This window comes from Lepidochelys olivacea (assembly GCF_965140295.1).
Source record: "Lepidochelys olivacea isolate rLepOli2 genome assembly, chromosome: 16".
Taxonomy (NCBI): domain Eukaryota; kingdom Metazoa; phylum Chordata; order Testudines; family Cheloniidae; genus Lepidochelys; species Lepidochelys olivacea.
The window spans coordinates 24,578,322-24,595,284 of record NC_140426.1 but is presented as its reverse complement, the minus strand read 5'-3'; positions in this window follow the sequence as shown (position 1 = coordinate 24,595,284).

Here is a 16,963-nt window from a genome sequence, read left to right as displayed (position 1 = left end):
GAGGTTCAACCGAACCCTATTAGATATGTTGGGAACTTTGCGACCAGAGCAGAAGGCAACCTGGAGCCAGCATGTCGCATTTCTGGTGCATGCCTACAATGCCACAAAGAACGATGCTACGGGAGTCACCCCATATCTTTTGATGTTTGGGCGAGAACCAAGATTACCCATAGACTTGTGCTTTGGTGTATCAGAGGATGGAGATAGCTATGAAACTCATCAGCAATACGTATCCCGACTAAGAGAGAGGCTGCAGGATGCTTATCGCTTGGCTACCGCTGCGGCTCAGAAGAACGCAGACCGCAACAAACATCGATATGATGCTAGAGTGCGTTCGCAGGAGCTCCAGCCGGGGGACAGAGTCCTGCTGCGAAATTTGGGTATCGCTGGCAAACACAAGATAGCTGACAGATGGAAGGCAATACCTTACCTGGTGATGGAAAAGCTGGGAGATCTGCCGGTCTACAAGATCAAACCTGAAGACAGTCCAGGGCAAACAAAGACGGTGCATAGAAACCTTTTGCTCCCTGTGGGGGAATTGGTAAGCACCCCTTATGAGATGGGCCATGACAGGGCAGCCGGGCAGAACAGAAGTGCTAGACCAAAGCTGCCATCCAACACAGACAGTGAGCCTCCTGCAGCTAACTTACCCCTATTCTGCACATCTGAGAGTGAGTCTGAGGAGGAAGACACAACCCTGGTGTATCCTGGGATGGAGACAAGATTTCAGTCTCGACCAGCTGAACCGAATGAGAGTTCTCCCTTTTCCACCCTAAACCCTATGGCGGAATTATTTAGGCCCCTTTCTGACACCCCTGTGCCGCTGATGAGACCCCCGTGTGATGACACACACAGGTTATTGGCCAGTGGAGACACTCAGGTAGAGGATGTCCTGGGCACCTTGGACCCTCCCGCGTTAGAACTAGGAGTGCAGGGGCCTACGCCAGTAGCCAAGAGACCCTCAAAGGAAGCCTCTCCATCCATCAATCAAGAGGACGTTCCCCTTACCTCAGCAACAGAGATTCTCAATAGACGAGACAGGGTGATAAGACCAGTAAAACGGTTAACTTATGATGCACCTGGGGTGACTAGTGAGGAGCCAATACATTTAGCACACAGGATTGTGGAAGCCAAAGTGGGCTTTCTGAGGCCTTTTGGAGGAAATCAATGAGTTGGTATAAAGGGAGTATGATTTGTCGGGACGCCAAATTCTCGGCTGGGGGGAGGATGTAAGCAGAGACAGGGTGGGCTCCACCCTGACATCTGGTGGTGAGGTGTGGCAAGTTGTGGAAAAGAACTTCAGGGGCTGATCTCATTTGCATAGGCACACCCACCCTGCCTAGAATGAGGCCATAACTGCCCAAATCGTCACTTTGGCTGCTGTGGGATCCCCAGTGTCTCTGTTATTGGGGCGGGAAGAATAAATTGTTAGTACCCTGATTATGGGAACTGTGCTTGGAACTGTACTTGGCCTTTTTGTTATGATGGAGGACTCACCATCAACTGAGTAGCACTCACTAGGCAAGGGACATGGGTTCCAAAACTCTGTGAATGGAGAGAGACTTGAGACAGGTATTAGTGCCTGGTGGTGTAGGCCCCTTTTGTGAGGGCCTGAAGCACCAATTGCACCTCTGTCTCTCTCCACTGTGGAATGTCAGAGCTAATTTTGGGTCTATTAAGAGTTTTGTTACAGGTATTGTGCTGAATTCACTTCAGCCTTATAGTGCACCAGCACTAAGGCTCCCACTACTATGAGCTGAAATCACTGAGAGCTGAAATCACTGAGCACTGTGTCAAGTAGGGGGGAGCCGGAAGTTCTAGTGTGCAGTGGAGCCGGTCGTGAGACAGCAGTGTGTTCGTGAGACGGCGAGCTGAGCGGAGCCGGTCGTGAGACAGCAGTGTGTTTGTGAGACGGCGAGCTGAGCGGAGCCGGTCGTGAGACAGCGGTGTGTTCGTGAGACGGCGAGCTGAGCGGAGCCGGTCGTGAGACAGCGGTGTGTTCGTGAGACGGCGAGCTGTCTGGAGCCGGTCGTGAGACAGCGGTGTGTTCGTGAGACGGCGAGCTGAGCGGAGCCGGTCGTGAGACGGTGAGCTGTGCAGAGCGGAGCTGGTCGTGGTGGAGCGGAGCAGAGCCCTGTGGGGCAGTCAGCTTCAGGACACGTAAGGTGCCCCTTACCTCTTTCCCCCACACCCAGGCACATTTTAGCCAGATTGGGGAGTAACACTCTGCAGGTGAACTTTTGAACTCCGGGGCTGGACTTTTTTTGGACTTTGGGCGATTAGTGGATTGCTGGACTCAAGACACGTTTGGGTTCTGGGACTCAAGAGCCTGAGGGAAAGGATGTGGCCCAAATTTTCTGGGGTGGGTCAGTGTTCATGGTTTGGTTAATGAACACTAGTTGTGGTGTTTCCCCAATTTAATGCTGATGTTGTTTGCCTCATGTTATTAAAGATTCTCTACTACACCAAGACTCTGTGCTTGCGAGAGGGGAAGTATTGCCTCCTTGAGGCGCCCAGGGGGTGTGTAAGATTTTCCCAGGTCACTGGGTGGGGGCTCGAGCCAGTTTTGCATTTGCTTTAATGAGAGGGAACCCCTGTGTATTGAACCCGGCCCTTGCTGCTATCAACTTGGCCTGGCAGAAGGGTTACATGCACATGGATGAAGGGTGGAACAGATCTTGAAGTAATGCACCTTCAGTAAACATTCCCTGGATTTAACATCCACAAGATTTGCTCTTTTGCTGTGTCCTCACACAGGGACTCATTCTGCTCCTTCTGAAGTCAATGAGGAAACTTTGAGCACGCAGCAGCCTCATCGCTCACTGAACTCAGTGAAAGCTGTTCAGCACCTCGTAAGACCAGACCCCTAAATATCTGTCTGCACTTCCTCCCTTAGAGGTTTCCTCTTTACACTCCCTCAAGTGCACTTCTGATGGCCACTCCAAAAAGAGCTGTGATCAAGAGATTCAGGAGATATAGCTGTAATGAATTTCCCAGCCCAGTTCAGTTTTCTGTCACTTTCACAAATATTCAGGATATCAACAAGAAATATCCCTCCACCTGAAGAAAAATAAAACCAGTGGAAAATATTAAATTGTTTTCCTTTTACAACTTGTTGCCATGCCCAAGATATGCTAGCGTCTCTTGTAAATAGCCTGTCTTCACCTGTAGCTTTCTACAGAAATAAATGCTTAGAATCTGCTTTGAGTCAGACACAAGAAGCCGCTGACGTGACAGCTCTCCAGATAACATGCCTATAGTAGAACCACACTCAGGGTCTGGCTATCCTGGCGGCCTTGCTATTTCCCCAGATTGCAACCTCCTAACAATAGCATCGTTATTTGAGGCTTACAAGAGCATGCGTATCTGTTTGCAGGCATCTGGGATGGAGCTCTCTGCACAGAGGTTAACAGAGATTCTTCAAGCAAGTTACAGTGACCCTTTTGTCCATGTAAACAAATCAATATACATCAAAATGGGCAAACAGCATTTTAAAAGTGAAGAGACAGATCCTCAGCTGGTATAAATCAGCACATCTCCGCTGAAGTCAATAGAGCTATGTTTCTTTACACCCACTGAGGATCTGGCCCTAAGACTTCTTGTAGGGAAAGAAAATGGCAGCTGTGGTAATTTTGGAAGCAGCATCTCAAGTCAGAATCTTTCATGCCCTTTGAGTTTCCAGTTCAAACAAGTCAAAAAATTCAAAATAAAACTCAAACAATAGCACCAAGTTTCTCAAGGTTTTCACCTAATGCTATGAATCAGCCCCAAATTCATCCATAGCCTGTTGTCAAGCTTGCAAAGCTGGAACTGGTTTGGGGCTCATAATGAAAACCAGAAATATTTTGCTTCATTTACTGACATTTTGCATGGTCAGCTCCAGTTGCATTCAAATGACGCCATAGAAGGAAAGCAGGATCCACTCGTGGCAGTAACAGAGTCATTCCATGAGCAGGATACTTCAGTCAAAGTGGTGGGAACAGAATGGAATACTGTATTAGAGGAAGAAACAGCAACATGTCTGACTATGGGTTCTGTGAAAGACTACTGGAGACAGTAGGGCACCTGAAGGAAATTGGGAGCCATTCATGATGAGGGAACGGGCTGCAGAAACATCTTCCGAAAAAGTTGCAAAGATTGCATTTAACGTACATCCTGCTAAAGGTCAATTAAGAACAGGGAGGCATGCTGCAGAGGAAATACAGAGAGACATCATTCCTAGAGCAAAGGGCTTAAAAATATAAACAAACAGGTAAAAAGCAGGACTGGGAGCTCCACAGGCAGCAGCATTAAATTTAAAGATTTTGAATTTGTTCAGAGAAGAGAAAGGAGGAGGGGAGTTAGGGGATCAAGAACACCATAGCAGAGCATTCTCACAGATCCTTTGCTGACATCTGTGCAGAAAAGGAAGGAGGTGGTAGGGATTCAGGCCACACTCTATAGATGGCGACAGAAATGGGACCACGTTATAAAATCTTTATTTATACTGGAGAGAACTTACAGTAGTCCCGTGATGGAAAACTTGCCCACCTTGGTAAGCATTTGTGTGGGCAGCCTCACTGGCATCAAATGAGAGCAAGCGCACACCAGGGTGACTAAAGGTTCCACAACCCAGCTCATGGTGTTAAAAATACCTGGCACTCTTGCAACAGACAGAACATTAGGCCCACTTAACCGTTTCACTGCTAATACACAGGCAAAATTCACCATCAGTGTTGCACCCCTCAGATCTGTCCCTCTCAAGTTGAGACCAGGGGCAGGTTAGCATAGATCTGTGGATAAGAAGAGGACTTTGCCTCCAGACTCTTTAGTCTCACCATCTCCAGCATCTGGCACTTTTCACACACAAGGAATTTGCACAAAACAAGTAAAAATAAACATTTAAGAGCAAGGAGAGGGGAAAGATTCTTAATCTGCATATTTGCATGAGACTACCCAGCAGCCTTTTACAGCCCAGCTGTTCCCTAATTGTGCTGGGGCCTGAAGCCTGGGGAAGCATTTGGTGGTTTGGACATTTCTTGCCAGCTCACAGAGATCTTTATCATTTGGTTTCCCAGACAGAATAATGGGAAGTTTTCCTCCTTCCTGGCTTTTATTGGGTTATCCAATATCTTGTCATGCCATAAACACAAGCAGCAATTCATGAAGAAATGTGACTGCACAGCATATCGGAAAAGAAATCCATTTACTCATTCAAACCAGAGCTGTCAATGAATTCATCCTGGTACCTGAGAATTAGGCAGTGGTTCCATTGGTGCCTGAATAGCACCACTCCACTAATTGCTGCTTGTGGAGGAAGGGAAGGAGCAGAAATTCTCTGTGACTTTTGTCTCAGTCAGCTGGCTCTGTATTGGCAGCTCTCAGTCATCAGAACCATTATGATAGATAGTGCAGCTGCACTTTCAGCAGGGACCATGTGCAGATGTATTTTGTGGTTTTAGGATGGGTGTTTTTCCTTTTTTTTTTTAAAAAAGGGTAATAAAATCCAAAATACCATTCTACATTCAAGCACGTTCTGTACCTTCAAAGAATAGGAAAAACTAGTCACTGTGCTTTTTATTTATTATTCAATTCCTAATGATTGCCCAAGTCACTCTCAAACTGTGGTCTGCAGAACACTAAGGCCCTCATAGTCAGTTATGGCCAGGCTCCTCTCTGCCACTTTGGCAGCATAAAGAAGCTTTAAAGTAGGCAGAAATAGCTCTCTGAGAATCCCTTCTATGCAGGCAGGGCCGGCTCCAGGCACTAGCGTTCCAAGCAGGTGCTTGGGGTGGCAGTTAGAAAGGGGCGGCAGTTCCTCCGACCATGGCAGCAATTCAGCGGCAGCTTCTCTGTTCCGCCCACCGCAGCGGCAAATCAGAGGCAGCTTCTCCCCTTTGCCAGCTGTGGCGGCAGTTTTTTTCACTGCTTGGAACAGCAAAAACTGTAGAGCTGGCCCCGTATGCAGGGCCCTGACTCCTCCTCCATCCCCACGTGCACCAGCCCTGCTGCCAGCCCCCACTACAAGGGGCGTGGCTAGAATACTCTGCATTATATCTGTTCTTCCCAGGGCTCATAGGGGACCATGAGAAGCAGAGCATGAGTCAGAGCAGTCAAGAGGCCTCTCTAATTTCCACTATGGACTGGGCAGGTCCCTGCAGGGTCCCGCACATAGGGAGTGTATGTAGCATTCCTGGGTGGTCTCGGAGCTTGATTATGTCTTAGTGGTGAAGCACCTTTTGGTCTCCAGCACTAAACAGGTACAAGTGAAGAAAGAATATATAGGGTTGGAGATGGAGGAGGCGCTAACCAGGCAAAAGTAGGTTTGTGACTTAATACAACATTGGTTGGTCAAGCACCAACATCTATCAGTATTTTGGGATAGAACACAGTATGAGCGCCATTTCCATAAAGCTGAACTCATTAAAGGTGACCAAAACAATTACTTTGTGAACATTTATTTTGAAAGCTGAGAATAAATGAAAAATTTCAAATCAAAACCATTATTTCAAAAATTTTAAATGGCAAAACAAATGCAGGGCCAACTCTGCTGCTAAGCCCACAGAGCGTGAGGAGAAATAGAGCCACAGCTGGAACATGTAAGATTTGGCAGAAAATTATAAATGGTTACTTTGCTATAAGCAGATGGTGGAAAAATGCTGCATGCAAAGAACGGTGACAAATGGCATTTTCCCCTTCTAGTTAAACAAAGAAGCGCAGAGTATAGTTATATACACACACCAGGAGGCCAGGCCAGGGCATCAGCTCACATAACTAGTATGCTCAACACCTAAAGGTCAGCTACATCCCATGTACAGTCAGAGGTTCCTGGGATCTGCACAGGTGCTCACATCCAAATTGGGACCAAAGCCCTCAGCAGCAAGAAAGTTTGTGCATGGGGAAGTGAGTTGCTGCATATCCTAGTTAACAAGAGTGGTTGGAAAACTATCCATGAGGGTATTCTGCAGCTTGGCTAGGTGGAGATATACTGGTCTGGGGGGCAGGATGAATCAAAGTGAGAGAAAATAATAAGAGGTAATCTCCCTGGATACCAATGGAAGCCAAGACTGTTACACCTCTGTGAAGCAACCAACTGTGCAAGCAGCAAAGATCACTAATTTGTAAGAGTATGCCGCAGTCAGGAGAACATTTAGGGCATCATCTAAAGCCCACTGAAGTCAATGGAAAGACTCCCAAATTGGCTACCAGGGGCTTTGGACCATAGAGAAGGTAAACAAATGCTCAGGAGTTTGATCCCTTCACATTCCATCAAATGGAGAGGCACATGCCATAGTGAGGGGATTCATGCTATAAGCCAAGGGTATGGGGTTATTAATAAGCCATTTTCAGTCAATTAAACAATGGATGATGCACTTTTTTTGTTTTTACCAATTCTCTGACCAGTAGATGGAAAGATGCAGTTTCATTTTCTTTTCTTGCAGCAACGACAAGAGCACAGTACAGTGAGGAGCCTGAGATGTGAGAAGCAAAGTGTGAAGGAGAAAAAATAAAGTGACAATCCCACTGCTGGCAAACTTCATGCAGTGAAATTGTTCACTGTAATGATCTGTCAGGAGAAGAATGATTTCAGCTAGTGCTGGCCACTAGAAGGAGAGGGACACTGAACAGGTAGATTGCTTGGCGTCGTGAGGTATAGGGTCCCACATTGGATGGACAAATGATCCACAACAAGGCAGGATACTGAATTAGATGGGCCATTGATTTGATCCTGTGCAGCAGGAGGCTGGATATTGGACCAAATGACCCAGTGTCCTACTCAGGCATGGCATAACTTAGACAGTTATGCATGGCGTTTTACCGATAAGTGGTTTCCAAACTGTGGTTAGCGGAGCACTTGAGAGCTAACTGGTCACATGGTGCTGGGTCTTCTCCTTGTTTCCAGCTGCTAAAAATCACATTAAAAGAAGCTTAAAACACACACACACACACACTCCCTTTCCCCCTACCTCCCAAGCTAGAAGGTTTAAACAGAAGGTATCCCATAAATGGAAGGCATTAAGTACTGTCACACCAGATAGGAGGCTTCTGAAGCTTAGTAATCACCATCTGTACAATAAGAGTGAGAGTGCAAACTTACTCCCATCACAAAATTCTTTTGCAGTGTTTAGCAGAGCAACCCAACCTTGAAAGTGCCAGAAATGCTGTGACAGGATGTTAGGGAAGGTGGATTTTGAGAAAAAAAAAAAGAGTTGCTGGATGAGGGAATGAGAGCGCTTCCAGCTGTACCAGTTTTACACAAACAACCTTATTTATATATAAAAGGGTGTCTCTGTACTCTGCATTCCAGTCCTGGTGCCAGGATGTCCTTTGCTAGATATACTGTACACAGCAGCTCAGCCAATCTGAACCAACTGTTGTGTTACTGGGAGGCCTTAAATCTTCAATTCCATGTTTAATGTGCATTTCAGGTATTGGTTTTATTCCATGCTCACCATCATTTGCATTTTTTCCACAGTTACTAAACACCAGACACTCAGAGTGAGAAGATCAGCATTTTCCACACCATCCAGCACTGCGTTTAACTGTTTCCTAAAGTTTTGATGGACAGATTTCTTTTAGCACTTCCCTCCCTTTTTCAAATTCTCCAGAGACAGGCCTCCCCAACACCCTATACTCCCTTAGTCCACCAGTCAAAAAAAGTAAAAGACTTGGGAATCCCAAACTACTGGTAGATTATCTATCTGTGAAATCCCAGGCTCCTTTGGGCTTTTGATCATGTCTCTTCACCCAGCACCTGATTTGGGAGAGTTTCTGATCCCCACCATTCCACCAGCACTAGCCTTAGCCTCTCCATTCACTTTATCTATATCCAATCACCTTGCACCACAGAAATAAAAGGACTGGGTCCCAGAGATGATCTCTGAACAATATGACGAGTTTTTGCCCTCACCTTTAAGACCCTACCTAATTTCATTCCTGTCTATATCTCTGATTTCGCATTTATCATGCATCCCCTCTGCTCCAAGAGGAATACTCTCCTTGATGGCCCATTTATTGTCTCTTCCACTCCCATCCATATGCCTTTTTCCCCCCCAATCTGTCCTCTATGCATGAAAGGCCCTACCCTTCCTGCTTCATCGGTGCACTAATCTGTTCCCACACAAATCCCTCCTAAAGACTCTTATCTCAGCTATTATGCCAAAATGTCCCATGGCTACAAAAATCAGAGTCAGGTTTCCTGTGTGCATAGATGCATCAGCTTTCTCTGTATGTACATGCCACTACCAAATCACCTGCACAATATGCTGACTGCTCACTGTTTCAAGGGAGTCAGGAAGGGGATCCATCCAACAGTTCCCAGACCTTACTGGTTCAAATGCCACTTTATTAAAAATTTGTTCTGAAGTGAATGGATGCAACATCAAGCTCACATACCACAATTTGGGAATCCCGGAAGACAAGACACAAAAGCCACTGCCTGATTAGGCAATAACGGGGCTCTTTTCTTCCTTGGATATTCAGCACTTCTCCTGCTAACTTTGCAATCTTGCCTCATTCATAGGATCTGTTTGGAAAGCAAATTCTGTACTCAGGAAGAAACTGAAGCCTAATAAACATGGTAAGAAACCGGAGAACTGCAAAGGGCTTCTGAAAGGAAAAAAGGAGGGATCACATGTCTGTTGGAAACTGCCGTCGCTTCTGTGAAGTGAAACTCATCTCACCCTTAAAAGGTTAATAAACTTCCACTACATTTTATAACCCATTGATCACAGACAGCATGTCCAGATAGCGATTTCTATTTTGGTCCTGTCCTAATTCTATTAAACACTTTACCAAGGAAGAGATAGCAAGGGTTAGAGACAGAAAAATGCATGAAGCAATTTCAAATTTAAGCACAGAGAGACATTCTAAAGCACTCAGATGGCTTCCCTAGAGAATATCACCTGGGCTTTTTGATGTTCTTAACAGTATCTCCCCAAATCAAACAACTTATTTTCCTCTTAATCTGTCCTCCATTTCAACTCTGCTCCCCAGCAGTTCCCAGTGTGGCACTTTGGAAATACTGGCTAGAATCATTACCTAAATCCATTATCAAAATTAATGTATGATGATTGAAATCCTGATTTCACTGCAATGGAGCTTACACAGCAATACCTGGGAATATTCATATGGAAAACACATTGTAATGGGGCACCCTCTTCTCCCATTAGCTCACCTATATTAATTGTTTTAGATGCAGAAGAAAAATTGACAAGAGTGAGAAAGGAACCTGCTCATTTTAGTTTTAAACAAATGCCCTAACTGGAGAAGCGGACTTTTAGAAAACAAACTCCAAAGTGTCTAACCGAAGTGACAGAAGGAGAATGTCTGTTACTCTAGCTCCCGGCACTGTAACGGATTAATTAAGCGGTTTGACAATTCTTCCTCATGACGGGGATATTTGTACAGTGCAGGAGACACTTTAACAGTCTTCTTAATGAAGAGGCGGTTTCCCATTTCTCCCTCATTGTTCATCTCTGTTCATTAATTCTACAGCAAATGCTTCCTAACCCTTCTGTATCCACAAACAGTTCAAGATTAAATACTTCTCAGTTTTTAAAAGTGTCTTTCCTGGAGTTTTACCCTGGATCTAATTTAAGATGCAAAACTTAAGGCTTCTGGTCCTCACAACATGAAGTCCTAGGACACTTGAGAGATGCCTTCTCTGAAAGAAGTGCTTCTGACTGCGACCACTTCAAGCAACAGATATAAGGTGAAGTAGTCAAATATTGCTATTAGCTGCCCCATTGTTAATAGATCCAGAGCAGAGCAGATGAATAATGGAGGCCATGAAGCTGGACTCTGAGATGTCTCCTTACCAGATTTTCCACTTTCATCTTATGTGTAAGCTAATTTTTTTTCCAGAGTTGTACAGAACGCTGGTGTTATGCACACTCATTTGTTACTGAAGGGTTGTTCATGAGAAGTGAGATAAGCTGGATGCTTTGCTACTGTACAATTGCTTGTGATTTTTGGGACATAATGCATTTTTCTTAAAACATGCCTAAGGCTTTTTCTTCTTTAAAACAGCCACATTTAAAATATTGTGGACATTGCAAACAGATAAAAGGGGAAATTGGGTAGAGTGCTTTGACATTTCACAATGAAAAGTGCAGATTGCTTTGACAATGTCCTTTGACTTAGAGTTGCTTTATGCTTGAAAGGTAACCGGCCAGAATGCAAGAATCTGAGTTATCTGGGTGGCTGCTGAAATGAAGCAGGAAGCTTGCTGGGAACAGAGAGAGTACAGATTCTACACAAGGAGAAAGTCTGTTTATATTAAAAAAAAAAAAAAAAGGACATGGAATAAATATATTTCTGAGTCCAGTGCATGCATTTACCTTCCATTTAGGATAAATAGAAGCACATTTCATATATACCAGGCAGAGGCAAAACCGGCCAAAGGAAACCAGAAGAACTTGGAATTCAAACTTCTGCAACACAGGACAGAATTTGCATGTCCTTCTGGGCAAAGCTATATCCCCCCACAATATACAGACAGTTCTAACTGCTCTATGCCCCAGGAGGGTGGAGACAACAGGCCACTCATATTGAGGAAACTGGTCAAAGACGGCACAGATCCAACAGAATAATGATCAGCATTAAGGCTATGTTTTAGTCACCAGTATTTTTAGTAAAAGTCATGGACCGGTCACGGGCAGTAAACAAAAATTCATGGCCCGTGACCTCTCCATGACTTTTACTATATACCCTTAACTAAAACTTGGGCGGGGGGCCGCGGGTGCTCTGGGCAGGGGCGGTCCAGGGGCACCGCAGGTGCTGTGGGAGGTGGCCCAGGACCCCGTTGGTGCTGCAGGGAAGGGGGGAGGGATTGTGCCACAGCACACAGCCCAGGACCCCCGCTGGTGCTGGGGGGAAGGGTTGGCTGGGGCTCCCTACATGGCTCCACATGTCCCTGCAGCTCCCAGGCAGCGGAGGGGCCAGGGGGCTATACACGCAGTTCCTGCCACAAGCACCAGCTGTGCAGCTCCGATTGTCCAGGAACTGCAGCCAATGAGAGCTGTAGGGATGGGGCCTGCGGGTGCGGGCAGCGTGCAGAACCTCCTGGCCCCTCCACCTAGGAGGAGCTGCAAGGCCATGCCAGTGGGAGCCGGTGAGCCCCCCTTCCCTGAGGTAAGTGCCCCTCTGAACCCTCCAACCCCCTGCCCCAGCCCTGAACCCCCTCCCACACACACAAATTGCTGCTGCTGGCCTAGGAGCTGCCAGACTCGGGCAGCCCCTAAGCCAGCACCGGCTGCTGCAAAAGAAACGGAGGTCATGGAATCCATGACTTCTTTGACAGACTCGCAGCCTTAATCATCATGGCAGCTGCCTTGCAAAAAGGAGGGATAGGTAGTGTGAACACAAAATCCCATAGAAACTCCCAAGCCAGGAGGAAAAAGGAAATTCAAAATGGCTCTGACCACAACCTTAACAAACCCCACTGAAGAGAGCAAGCTCTGGCCCTCTCACACACAAGGGCACGATTCAAGGACATTCCCACAGATGGAAAATCAACAGGAACAAAGAAAACACAAATGACCCAGAACCCAGTTCTCTGTAGTAACTCAGAGCTCTTCCCATGTAGTATCCCATCACTAGCTGTTAGAGATATTTGCTAATAGCCAGGTGTGGATGGACTATATGCCACGGTGGACAATCTCATCAGACCACACCCTCCATAAACGTATCAAGCTCAGTCTTATAACAAGTTAGTGTCTGTGCCTCTACTACTCCCCTTGGAAGGCTGTTCCAGAACTTCACTCCTTTGATTTTAATTTCAAGCCTAAACTTATTGATGGCCTGTTTATGTGTATTTGTTCTTGTGCCAATCTTGGCCCTTAACTTAAATAACCCCATTCCCTCCTTGGTATTTATCCCCCTGATGTATTTAGAGAGAGCAATCATATCCTCTCCCCCGCCACTCAGTCTTCATGTGTTAGGCTAAACAAGCCAATCTCCTTAATTCTTCTCTCATAAAGTAGGTTCAGAGTAGACAGTCACTGCAGTGATGGGAGAGGTTCTCTCATTGCTGAAGTTAATCCAAATCTCTGAGAGCCATTAGCTAGGCTGATGGAAGAATGCTTCAGTCGAGGTGGCCCTACACCAGGGGTTAGGTTGACCTAACTACATCTCTCAAGTGTGTGGATTTTTTACATCCCTGTGTCACGTAGCTGGGTCAACCTAACTTTTTAGTGTAGATGTGGCCTTAGTCTCCTCACACACTTATCCAGGCATCAGAGATGGAAGATTCTGTGCCCCAGTGAACCAAACTCACAGCATCATGCTCAGTGCTCCCCATCATACAGTGGCAGGGCTCCTAGATGTAGCCCCTCGTTTTCCCTTCAACCATCTGGATTTGGGGAATAAAAACTCCAGGGAGGAGCCAGGCACTCAGTCAACAGGAGCAGACACAGCAGAAGCTGCAGCAGGAATCTTTGTACACTCATGACAACATTCACAGATTTTGTTTCTCAGTTTTTCATTGGACGGCTCTCACACAGCCATTAGCATGTGAAGGCACACCCAAAGTTAAATGCAGGCTCTCACAGCTACTCATGAACTATACACAGGGAGACACCAGCAAATCCCCCAAGCCTTGCACCCCAGAAATGTGCTATCTTACACTGATCAAGACAGTCTTGAGCAGTGTAAGCTCATTAGTTAGTTCGCCACTCCTTCAAAGGGTAGTAGACATGTCCCAGGCTTTGTAATCTGAACAGATTCCCCAAGCACTTTAGGCAAACTCACTGATAAAGACAAAACATTAACATAAACTTATTCACTACAGAAAGATAGACTGTAAGTGATTATAAATGTTTTGAGATACAGTGTGTCACAATAGTCTCTCCCCTCTGCTGACTGGCTATTTGCTCCAGCCTCCTCCTGCCCCAACTTCATAGTCACTTCACCTCAGCCTCACTCCATCTGCCCTCCCTGCTACCTTTCCTTTCCCTTCCTCTTCTCCCGTCTCCTCTATCCCTTTGCCTCTTTACTTCAGTGTCCCCCTCTCTCTTTCTGTTTTACTAATCCCTTGCAACAACCCGCTTCTCCTTCCCCAGAAAAAACCCCCACAACCATGGCACTAACACAACATTTGCCAACGTTCATATTGTTCACTGCTTATGTTCTAGCCTTTCCTCCCACCTCTTAGTCTGTCTGGTCTATTTAGATTGTAAGCTTTTTGGGGCAGGGTCCATCCCTTATTCTTGGTTTGTTAAAGCACTAATGCAACAGAGCCCTGCCCTCATTCGGGACCCCCACAGGCACTGATTTAATATACACACATATTGTGTGCGCGTGCGGGCGTGAGAGAGAGAGAGAAAATATTATATATATATTACAGACATATTACTACAACAACAACAAAGCTGGATGGTGAAACCCTTCTAGAAGATACCCCATCCAATATCCTCCCTAGTCTACAAATCCCAATATAATTGAAGTCCAGACCCAAAAAGAACAGTAACGTATTTGGTAGAACTTCCACAACAAAGAGGAACATTACAGCTCTGTTTCTGTTTTGGAGCTGAGTGGGTCACAGCGAGTCTCTGATGTGAGGAGGAAGGCTAATGAAAAATTTAAAAACGTATGTCTCTGTGCAGTTTCCGCAGCATCACACAGCAAGACTAATAGACAGTCAGGCACTGCGGCCCAGCACTATGGGCACACATCTCACAGAAGCTGGACTGGCTTGGCTTTTTGTTTTAAACAGAGCTTGTAAAAATTGTTGCCAAATAACAAGCTACTGAAAAGCAACCTGAATAACAATATCTCTGAACGCGTGAGGCGCTGAATACTTACATCTGCCATTCAGTGCAGTGGGACATGCAGGCCCCCAATACTTCTCAGGATCAAGGATCAAGCCCATTAATAAAAATATGGGAGGGAGCAAAGTCAGTGTTATGCCTATTTCACAGGTGGGGGAAATGAGGCAAACGTCAAGGGTCTTGCCAAAGGCCACAGAAGGAGTCAGTGAAAGAGCTAGGATTATTTACTTACTTAGTAATAACTGGTGTTTACTGGATCAATACCAAGTAATGGCATCTTAAATTAGATAATTAATCTCCCGCTACCACTTAAGTGTTAAATATGCTGCATTAGAATTGAGTGAATAGTGGAGAAGATCCAAGATTATTTGAATAAAAAGCCAATTTCAGCTTAACCATATTCACCTTTTTGTCTTCATAAAAACTCATAAAAAGTCAGTTTTATGCTTGGATAGGTGGATTTCGAGGTGTACATTTGACTGTAAAAATCACAATCGCAAGGCTGTTGAATGATGCTTGTTCAGCAATCAATCAGAAAACAAAAACAATAACCACATGTATGTAACCAGTCTACCCCCTTTTAAAAACTGCCTGCATGAATGACTTGTAGACCATGAACCATTTAATAACAAAATTCAAAACGAATTATGAAAAGCTGCATAAATCATGAGAATATCGTGGTGTCAGGGACAAAACTAATGAACACAGGTAAGCTACAGCAGAACTGCCTGATTGACCAGCCTACTTAATTGGCTGAGGGGAACCAGCAGGTGTGCCCTTAACCCCAGCAGCAGGTCACTAGGTGCTCAATGCTTATGCCTGCAGCTGTGATCACTTCTGTCCCTGCCTTGTTCCTAAACCTGTTCCTGCCCTGCTCCGACCCTACTTGGTTCCTGATCATGGCTCTTACTCCTGATTCCTGACCCCCTAACTCTGACCAGAAGGCATGACCACCCACACCCCAGTCCATGACACACTCTAGCCAATACAATTGTGTGTGTGTGTGTGTGTAAAACTAGAAATGTTGTTCTAGTAAAAATCGATCCTGATTATTGATTATGAACCATGTATATTTCAGTTCTGGTTCCCAGCTGCCTCCTGAGAGATCAAACCTAGTGTTTCCACCTCTTTAACACATGGTAGGAAATGCAAAGGCCTAGGCCAAGAGGAATGCTCTCCTCCTGTCTGCCAAATGATTTAAATATATGAAAGTAAGTGTGGCTTTATAGTCCTTTAATTATGTTTTGCTGCTGCATTATATATGGGACGCAGGGTGTATGGGAACTCGGGAGGGAGGGAAGAGCACTATGCATTAATGTTTCTTGACTCAGTGTAAGATATGGACATGCTCCTACAACAAGTTCACTCCAGTTCAGCAGAAAAGCCATTGCCTCCCAAGATCCCAAACAGAGCATAGGTTCTTGTTCTCATCATTTTCACATACTTATTCCAACAGCCCTGTGGGGTTGGCTGAGTCCCAGGCCACAAAGCTGGGAATTGAATCCGTATCTCCCCAACTAGGGATCTAATCACTGGACCAGCCTGCCTCGCAACTCATAGTATTGGGCACTTAAATACAGGATGCAGGTCATACCCTTTTACATCAATGAGAATATGTCATTGTATGGCAAGCTCCAGGGACTGGCTCAGTTACATTAAATCTAAATAGGACTTTTGTTATTACTTTTGCAATTATAATTCAATACTTACACCCCCACCACTTTTGTGAAAGACGGAAATAAATAATCCTTATTTATCAAAAAGAACCCTCCCTCTCATATTTCTCTACCCCAATGGTAGGAGTGCAAATGTAGAGGAGGCATAAGTTTTTTGGGTTTTTTTAAACCACCATGTCACCTCATCTTGCTCTGACTGTCTGCCACAAGGAAATAAATACCAGCATTCCTGTGCATCATGCCCTTATTACAGACATGTTGGTAAAAATACTTGCAAGTGGTCTATATACCAGCTTCCACCCTTCCTATCAATAGCAGAGCCATAGGCAAGGGCAGTGTAAAAGAGGCTCTTGGGGTTTTCCCTTTCTCCCAACTCCTTCACCTCAGCCCATCTTCCTCCCTCACCCCTTTCTCTCCCTAGTTTCTTATGCTTGTTTACCCAAGAGTTTTGGGCAGAAGAGGGGAGGTTAATTTTCCTAGAATAGATCTTTTGCTTTGGCCAATCCCTCATGCGTCTGAGCACTCAAACGTTATCAG